The sequence below is a fragment of the Chiloscyllium plagiosum genome, chromosome 17 (genome assembly GCF_004010195.1).
Source record: "Chiloscyllium plagiosum isolate BGI_BamShark_2017 chromosome 17, ASM401019v2, whole genome shotgun sequence".
Taxonomy (NCBI): Eukaryota; Metazoa; Chordata; class Chondrichthyes; order Orectolobiformes; family Hemiscylliidae; genus Chiloscyllium; species Chiloscyllium plagiosum.
The window spans coordinates 43906309-43914212 of record NC_057726.1 but is presented as its reverse complement, the minus strand read 5'-3'; the positions used below and the strand labels follow the sequence as shown (position 1 = coordinate 43914212).

Genomic DNA, 7904 nt, shown 5'->3' with positions numbered 1-7904 from the left:
AGCACTGTCCCCATGACTTGTCTGGACTTGTCCTACCTGCCTAACTCCTTTTCCACCTATCCACTCCACCCTCTCTTCCCTGACCTATCACCTTCATTTCCTCCCCCACTCATCCATTGTACTCTATGCTACTTTCTCCCCACCCCCCCCCTCCTCTAGCTTATCTCTCCACGCTTCAGGCTCTCTGCCTTTATTCCTGATGAAGGGCTTTTGCCCGAAACGTCGATTTCGCTGCTCCTTGGATGCTGCCTGAACTGCTGTGCTCTTCCAGCACCACTAATCCAGTTGTGTAATGGTGTCATCCACCATGGGTGCACTGGGTATCCTTGTTCCCTAAAACCAGCTTTGTGAGGCACCATGACTCTCAAACACAACAGCTTCTTGCCTGTGCTCCAGAACGCATTTTATTTGCATTTTGGGGTGAACTATAGCCTCTACTCATTTGTTTGTGTTCATTTTTGATTACTGTAAATAAAAGCTCATCTTTAGAATTATCCTCTAGCTTGCCTCTCTGTGACAGACCCCATTGGACAATAATAAGATACAGGTCTGCAGTTAGCATTGGGGACAGAGTAGCAGTGACTTAGTGAACAATAATTTATGGCTAAGGGCAGGTAAACTGTGTGGCCCAGTGGATAGAGAGCAACTGGGACAATGAAGTGGAATTGTACGCGTGAGGCAGTGAAGCCATGCCAGCTATATGCTGTGAACTGCATGTGTTTGCAGTGGCTGCACCATGACATTACCATGAAGAACAATGCCAAAGGGCTGATGCTTGGATGATTATTCAGTCAGGGATTAAAGATGGTGAGGGCACCATGGATCCAGTGTTTTCCCAGATATCTGGTTATTGGTGAGTACCTCTAGTTTTAGTGAGTAGGATGATCGGGCTAGCACTGGATGAGATGCACACTGTAGAGGAGTAGGTAGTTAATGAGGTGGATTTGAGATGATACAGCACAAAATCTCATTGGGACTCACAGAGAGAAATCCTCCATAAAATTGATGAAATTGATACTTGGTCAATATATCAGAAGATTCGTCCCTATGACCTAATCAAATGTTTCCTTAATCAAAGTTGCTTTAGCCCTTCATCATTTTCAAGGTTTCTGTCCAGTCCTGTAGAACATGCAGCTTGTTTCAAGATGAATCATGAATAATGACCACTCCTGCATAGTTATATTGGCTACATTATTGATTGGGCTGGATAGTCATGTACATGCATTTTGATTGAGCAGGAAGGGAATAAGTCCTATTTTATAAAGAAGATATTGCAGAATTGCTAAAGAAGAAAAAATCAATGATAAAGTAAAAGCTATTAAAGGAATCCTTCATATTTAACCATTCAGATACTACCTAAGCATCTCAGCATGTAACAAACTTTTTCTTACAGGTCAGGTGTTAATATCTTCAAATGTATCTTTATGAACTGAGGTTTAAATAGTGTATGCAAATCTGAGTGGAAAATATAATCAAATTCTTGAAACAGTTCATCAACTGACTTTATTACACAAATTTTGGACTACTGAACCCCCATGGTTTCTTAATTTCTGCGGTCATACAAATTTTCTTGTATCAATATGGATTTCCTTGCAAACTCATCAGAAAAGGACTTGCCTGGACTTTGCAGCAATAATGACAGCAAAACTGTCAGGTTTCCCCTTCATTTCTCCTTTGAAACTGACAACAACTTCTGAAGACCACACATATGCTGTTAAATACAGAAAGCCAGCAGACGCTATCACTGATTCTGTGTTTCCCTCGAGGATGCTCTTGGTTGAAATCCCCCAGAGCTCAATCAAACTGAACTCTAATGAGAACTTGTACCCTTTCTTGAAAACCTTTAAAACGTTACACATTATTGAAAGAGTTAGAACTGGATTTTTAATAAAAATTACAACTAAACAGCTTCACTGGCCATCATAGTAATTTTGTACTTGTTGAAGCCAAATTTTGACATTCTAATAAGTATTATTTTTCTATTGTGCCTTAATGGCATGTGTATATCACATTTATTTTAATGGCCGAACTAATCAAAAATGAAATGTAAAGGGATTCAATGATTTTAGTTTCTGGTGTGCTATCCTGAGGATTCATCTGATTTGTTGATGACCATGTTTGATGTTGTCGCTGTTACTGGATGCCTGGAGAAACCCTTGAGTTGGCACCAGATTCAAGGTGACCTTAATGAAGGAGAGGTTGGTTGCACACATTCTGTTAGGAGTTTACGGATAATTTTCTTTCAGGTCAATGGCAAATGCCATTCCTTTGTTGGTCACCACAAAATCCAGTCAATATTCTAAAGGATGTCCTTGACAACTGGCTTGTAGATTGTCGAAGTGACTGGAGCTCGCGGGTTATGAAAAACTAAAACCTTCAACTTTTGAGAAGATGATAATCATATGAGAAAGAGGAAGCATTCAGATAAAAAGAAGTTAGGATAAGAAAATGTTATGAGTCCTGTCAGGGATTTCCGAGCACAGTCGGTGGATATAGAGTCACAGAGTGCAGAAAAGGCCCTTTGGCCCATCGAGTCTGCACCAGCAATAGCTACCACTCGAGATGCGCTAATCCCAACTTTCTGCACTTGTCCCAAATCCTTTAATGTTATGTTATTTCAAGTGCTCATTCAAATATTTTTAAAGGTTATAAGGTTTTCAGCCCCCACTACCTCCATTGGAACTGCATTCCAGATTTCCACCACCCATTGAGTGAAGGCATTTTTTTAAAACCCCCTCTGAATCTCCTGCCTCTTATCTTAAAACTATGCCCTCTCATGACTGACCCCTCAACAAAGGGACATAGCTGCTCCCTGTTTCATACCCTGTGCACACCCCTCATAATCTTATTCACCTCAATCATGTCAACCCTCAGCCATCTCTGCTCGAAAGAAAATATACTGGTCTCTCCTTATAGCTCAATTTCTCCATTCCAGGCAACATCCTTGTGAGTCCCTATCTTTCCTGCAGTAAGGCACCAGAACTGCACACAGTACTCCAATTGTGGCCTAACCAATGCTCTGTGCAACTCCAATATTCTCCTTACTCTTATACTCTGCCACAACTGATGAAAGCAAGTGTCCCATATGCCTTCTTAACTATCCTATTCATGTGCTCTGAATAATTACCCCAAGATCCCTCTGTTCCTCTGAGCTACCGAGTGTCTGCCATTCATTAAATACTCCCTTGTTTCATCTTTCAAAGTGCAAAAACTCGTACTTATCAGGGTTAAATACCATCTGCCTCTGTTCTGCCAATCTGACCAACCCATCTATATCTTCCTGTAGCCTACAAGTATCTTCTTCACTATTAACCACCCTATCAATCTTGGTGTCATCTGCAAACATGCTTAACATTGCTCCCCACATTTTCACTGATATTTATATATATATATATATAAAACAAGCAATAAGGGTCCCAGTACTGATCCTTGTGGTACACCGGTGGACACCAGCCTCCAGTCACTCAAACAGGCTTCTTTGAGTCCTATTACTAAGTCAGTTTCTAATCCATCTTGCCAAGTTTCTCTGAATTCCAAGTGCTTTAACCTTCTCAATCAGTTTCCCATGTCAAAAGCTTATCAAAAGCTTTGTAAAATCCATATAAACTACATCAACTGAACTTCTCTCGTCCATACAGTTGATCACATTTTTCAAAAAGGTTAATAAATTTGTTAGGCTTGACCTCCCTCTGAGAAAGCCATGCTGACTATCCCTAATTTAGCCATGTTTTCCAAGTGGATATTAATTCTCTCCTTCAGAATTTTCTCCAATAGCTTCCCTACTGCCAACATGAGAGTCATTGGTCTGTAATTTCCTGGTTCATTTCTACCACATTCTGATGAAGTTGTTAGGTACTAAAGTATTACAGAAAGCTTTTTTTGGAGTAATTTGGAGAATTCTCATGAATTTAATGAATCATTACTGTTACATTTATAAACCCGGAAAGTAATGAGTTAACTATAATCATTAATTGTTGCCAGGGATAGATCTCCAACAATACAAACTTGATCTTTTGTTTATATTCACCAACATTTATATTAAAGTTGTCTAAATTAGATATGATAGCTATTTATATTTACAATTGAATACATTATGTAGTCAGTCCTAAACTACTAAGTCATGAACCCAGTTTACACTAGTTAATTAGCTATTGATTTGGATTTCATCCATTCACAAAGACGCTGGATAACTTGGCAAAACACATTTCAATTTGGAAAACATCCAATATAAAATTCAATTCCAATTCAGATGAAGTGCAAGAAGCCCTGGGTTTCAATTGACTGACTTGAAGGATTTTCTACTTTGCAATCATTCTAAATCCAGATCATTCTAAGTTTTACAGAGAAGTTTTTTTTTTATTTCTTGACACCTCTCAATCATCCCATGTCCACAGCTGATTCCAAACTGTGCTTGAAAGCACATTGAGAACAGATAATTTTGTATAGAATTCCTCCCTCGGTGATATCATAAAATGCCTCTCCAGCTGATTGAAATTGCAGCTTACGGTACTTTACCTTTGCACGTTGCTGGAGACATTTCCACTTCAACATCCACTCTCAGGCTCATTTTGAAAAAAAAAGCCACCTACAAAATTGAACGCATAAAACAAAACTAATAGCGAATTGAGAATATAAATTTTCAATAGTTGAAAAAACATGGCAATTTAATAGAAATCATTTGCCTTTAAACATAAGATATAGCACTCATGACATACATCACTGTGAATAAAGAAATGTTTATCCAAAGTTTGAATTTTCAGCCTAGAATTGTACTTTGTGTATTTTGGGAATAGAAAGAGGGCTTCTTAATTCAGGGAGTAATTTATTTTGCTTCAAGTTGACTCATTGAGCAGAAACGTGTAACAGAAATGGTCGCTGCATAAGTGCAGTTTTGTTTTAGTCAAACTATTTCAGTCTGCTCTGCTAATTAAATCTGATCCTCATTTTTGTAAGCATATTCTAATTTTATTTGAATTCATATATCTTTGAAATTCTCAATAGTATATCTTGAAAATGATAAGTTGCCCTCCATCATATTTCATCTGCCAGCTGTTATCAGCATGACGTATTCATCTTCAGGAAGAAAATGCCTGTTTCTGCAGCTGCTGTGGTGCCATAAAGAACAGACCAAATTTGTTACCAAAAAATTACATTTTAACTTCTCTTGGCTTCTTTAGAACTACTTCAGCATAATCCTTTAGTTTTATTTCTTTCAATTGCCTTTGAGATGTTATTAGTCTTCGAAGCTTTTGGCTATATTTCTATTCTCTGATTGAATTCAATCTGGCATTTCATTTCGGATATCTTGCTGCAGTGTCTTCTTGGTTTAAGCAAAAACAAAACTTGTTTCTCTGGTACTGTACTCTACTCCTGATGCCAAATCATTTAATTTATTCCAATCCATCAGGAGCCCTTGTCTAATCCAATCCTCACAATTTGAAAATCTCATGGCAGGGTTCAGAACTCAACTTGTTCTCTTCCTCTTTTTAATGTTTCGGTTGGTTCTAAGTGCTGCTGGTTTGAAAAGCAGGTTTGTTGCTTTACTCGAACTGAGTCAATAGCCTACCTTCAATTTTAGAAAAGATGCTGACTAATCTATTCAAAAGAAATTTAACATATAAATAAGAAATTACTTCTTTAGTTATGTATTGATCATCTCTCAATACATAATTTGTAAATTGCTGTGCATTCCAAATTGAGAAAGGATCCTTTTACTAAAAAAAAAAATCAGCTGAAGAAGTAAACATTTCATCAAGGCAAAGGCTTTTCATCTGAAGTGTCAAAAAATGAAATAGAGCCATGTGAATGGATTCAATTGTAGTCATAGGTGAATGTCTCAATCTTGGCAGAGTCTGAACCAACATTTGTAAACCAGTTTCTGTAGATCATCACCAACCTGATGAAAGGCTTGCCAGCTCATATAAAATTGTGTTTTGCACAGAAGAAGCAGATAGGACAACAGTAGAAGCCCTATACACTATTTATTGGCCCAGTCACAATTATTTTTTCATGAAGTGTTTCATTGCAGAATTCAACAGCTTGTGCTATGTTTGTAAAGTCTCTGGTGATGATGAGAATGTTTCAAATGGTGGCCTCATGCAGCTTCATGTCATTATTTCCTAATTAGCATAATAATCAGGTACACACTTGTGCACCATCCCAAACCAGTGTGAATTGGCAGAGATTCCTAGTTTTGAAAAAAAAACCTGTGGAGTAGGCAGTGCACCAATCTTTGACAATCATGAATAAAGCCTTTTTTATGAAGTGTCCTTAGTAACAATTTCTCTCCTTCTCTGCTGTTAATCTGTTCCAAAATGGCACTTTTTCTTTCTCAATAGTTTTCTTCAATTTTTCCTGTGTCTGTTTTGAATATATCGATCCTGACATTTTGTAATGATTCTGTTGCTCTCTAACAAGACCTCTGGTGATGATCGTTAGAGCACTCGGCAAAATAGTTGAAAGCAGCTATTTATGCCATGTCCAAATTTGTAGCAGGCAAGCAGTAGAAGTATCAATTAAGTTCAGTGCCATTGACTCTTTGCATGTTTATAGTTCTGTGCCATCTTGTCCAAGCTGCCATTCTCTACATGCATGTACAGTCAGACTAAGACTGTCGATCAGATGGAGTGGAAATGTGTAACTGTGGCTCTTTCCTTCTGTCCTCACTCCAACACCTCCCCTCCACACCTGCTCACAGACACAAGCACATGCGTGTGCATGAGCACATGGGCGCACACAAACACATACATACATTCAGAAGAGGTGCGAGTCAATGAACATTGTTACCAGCTACCAATTTTAAATTTCATCATCTGATTGATAACTAATACTATTCATGGACTGAAATAATTATGAAAAATGGACAAATGCTAACCCAGAGTGGCTGATGTGACTGTCTTTTTGTGGATTGTGGTGGGTCTAAGATACCCATTTGGACTGACTGTCTGGATAGAGTTTGCAAATTCTCCCAGTGTATGTATGGGCTTCCTCCAGGTGCTCCGGATTCCTCCCACAGTCTAAAGAGTGCTAGTTGGGTGGATTGGCCATGCTAACGTGTCCTGTAGGTTCCATGGATGTGCAGGCTAGATGGATTAACCAGGGTAAATACAGAGTTCCAGGGATAGGATGGGGAGTTGAGTCTTGGTGGGATGTTGTTAAGAGAGTCAGAGCAAACTCAATGGGCCCAGTGGTCTCTTTTCACACTGTTGGATTCTTATGATTATATGATTGATTCTATGAATGGGGCTGACACACTGAAATTACCATTTCACCTGGGTACTTTGAGGCCATGCAGCTGGATCCGCTTCAGGAGACATGTGTACCCTGCTTTGGTTCCGACTTGCATGATGGTTTTGCATGTTGGGAAATGGATGGCTAGTCCACAGGTTTTTGAACTTTGAGGGACAGTGAGCCTGGACTCAGGAAACACAGAAAGCTCCATTTTGACAGCTGCTTTTGGGAAACAGAGCAGACAGAAAAAGCATGACTTCTTAACAGAAAAGACTGAAAGATCTTTTCTTCCTATTTAGAGTCATAGAGATGTACAGCATGGAAACAGACCCTTCGGTCCAACCTGTCCATGCTGACCAGATATCCCAACCCAATCTAGTCCCATCTGCCAGCACCCGGCTCATATCTCTCCAAACCCTTCCTATTCATATACCCATCCAAATTCCTCTGAAATGTTGCAATTGCACCAGCCTCCACCACATCCTCTGGCAGCTCATTCCATAAACGTACCACCCTCTGCGTGAAAACGTTGTCCCTTAGGTCTCTTTTATATCTTTCCCCTCTCACCCTAAACCTATGCCCTCTAGTTCTGGACTCCCCGATCCCAGGGAAAAGACTTTGTCTATTTATCCTATCCATGCCCCTCATAATTTTGTAAACCTCTATAAGGTCAC

The 7904-nt window shown here is 39.2% G+C and overlaps 1 long non-coding RNA gene across 1 annotated transcript in view; it reads right to left on the bottom strand.

Moving 5' to 3' along the window:
* LOC122558420 overlaps nt 1-7904 on the bottom strand; it is a 430190-nt gene that overhangs the window by 21531 nt on the left and 400755 nt on the right. Inside the window, exon 3 of the long non-coding RNA XR_006314126.1 lies at nt 4516-4585. This is a non-coding gene — a long non-coding RNA (uncharacterized LOC122558420). The remainder of the gene's footprint in view (nt 1-4515; nt 4586-7904) is intronic.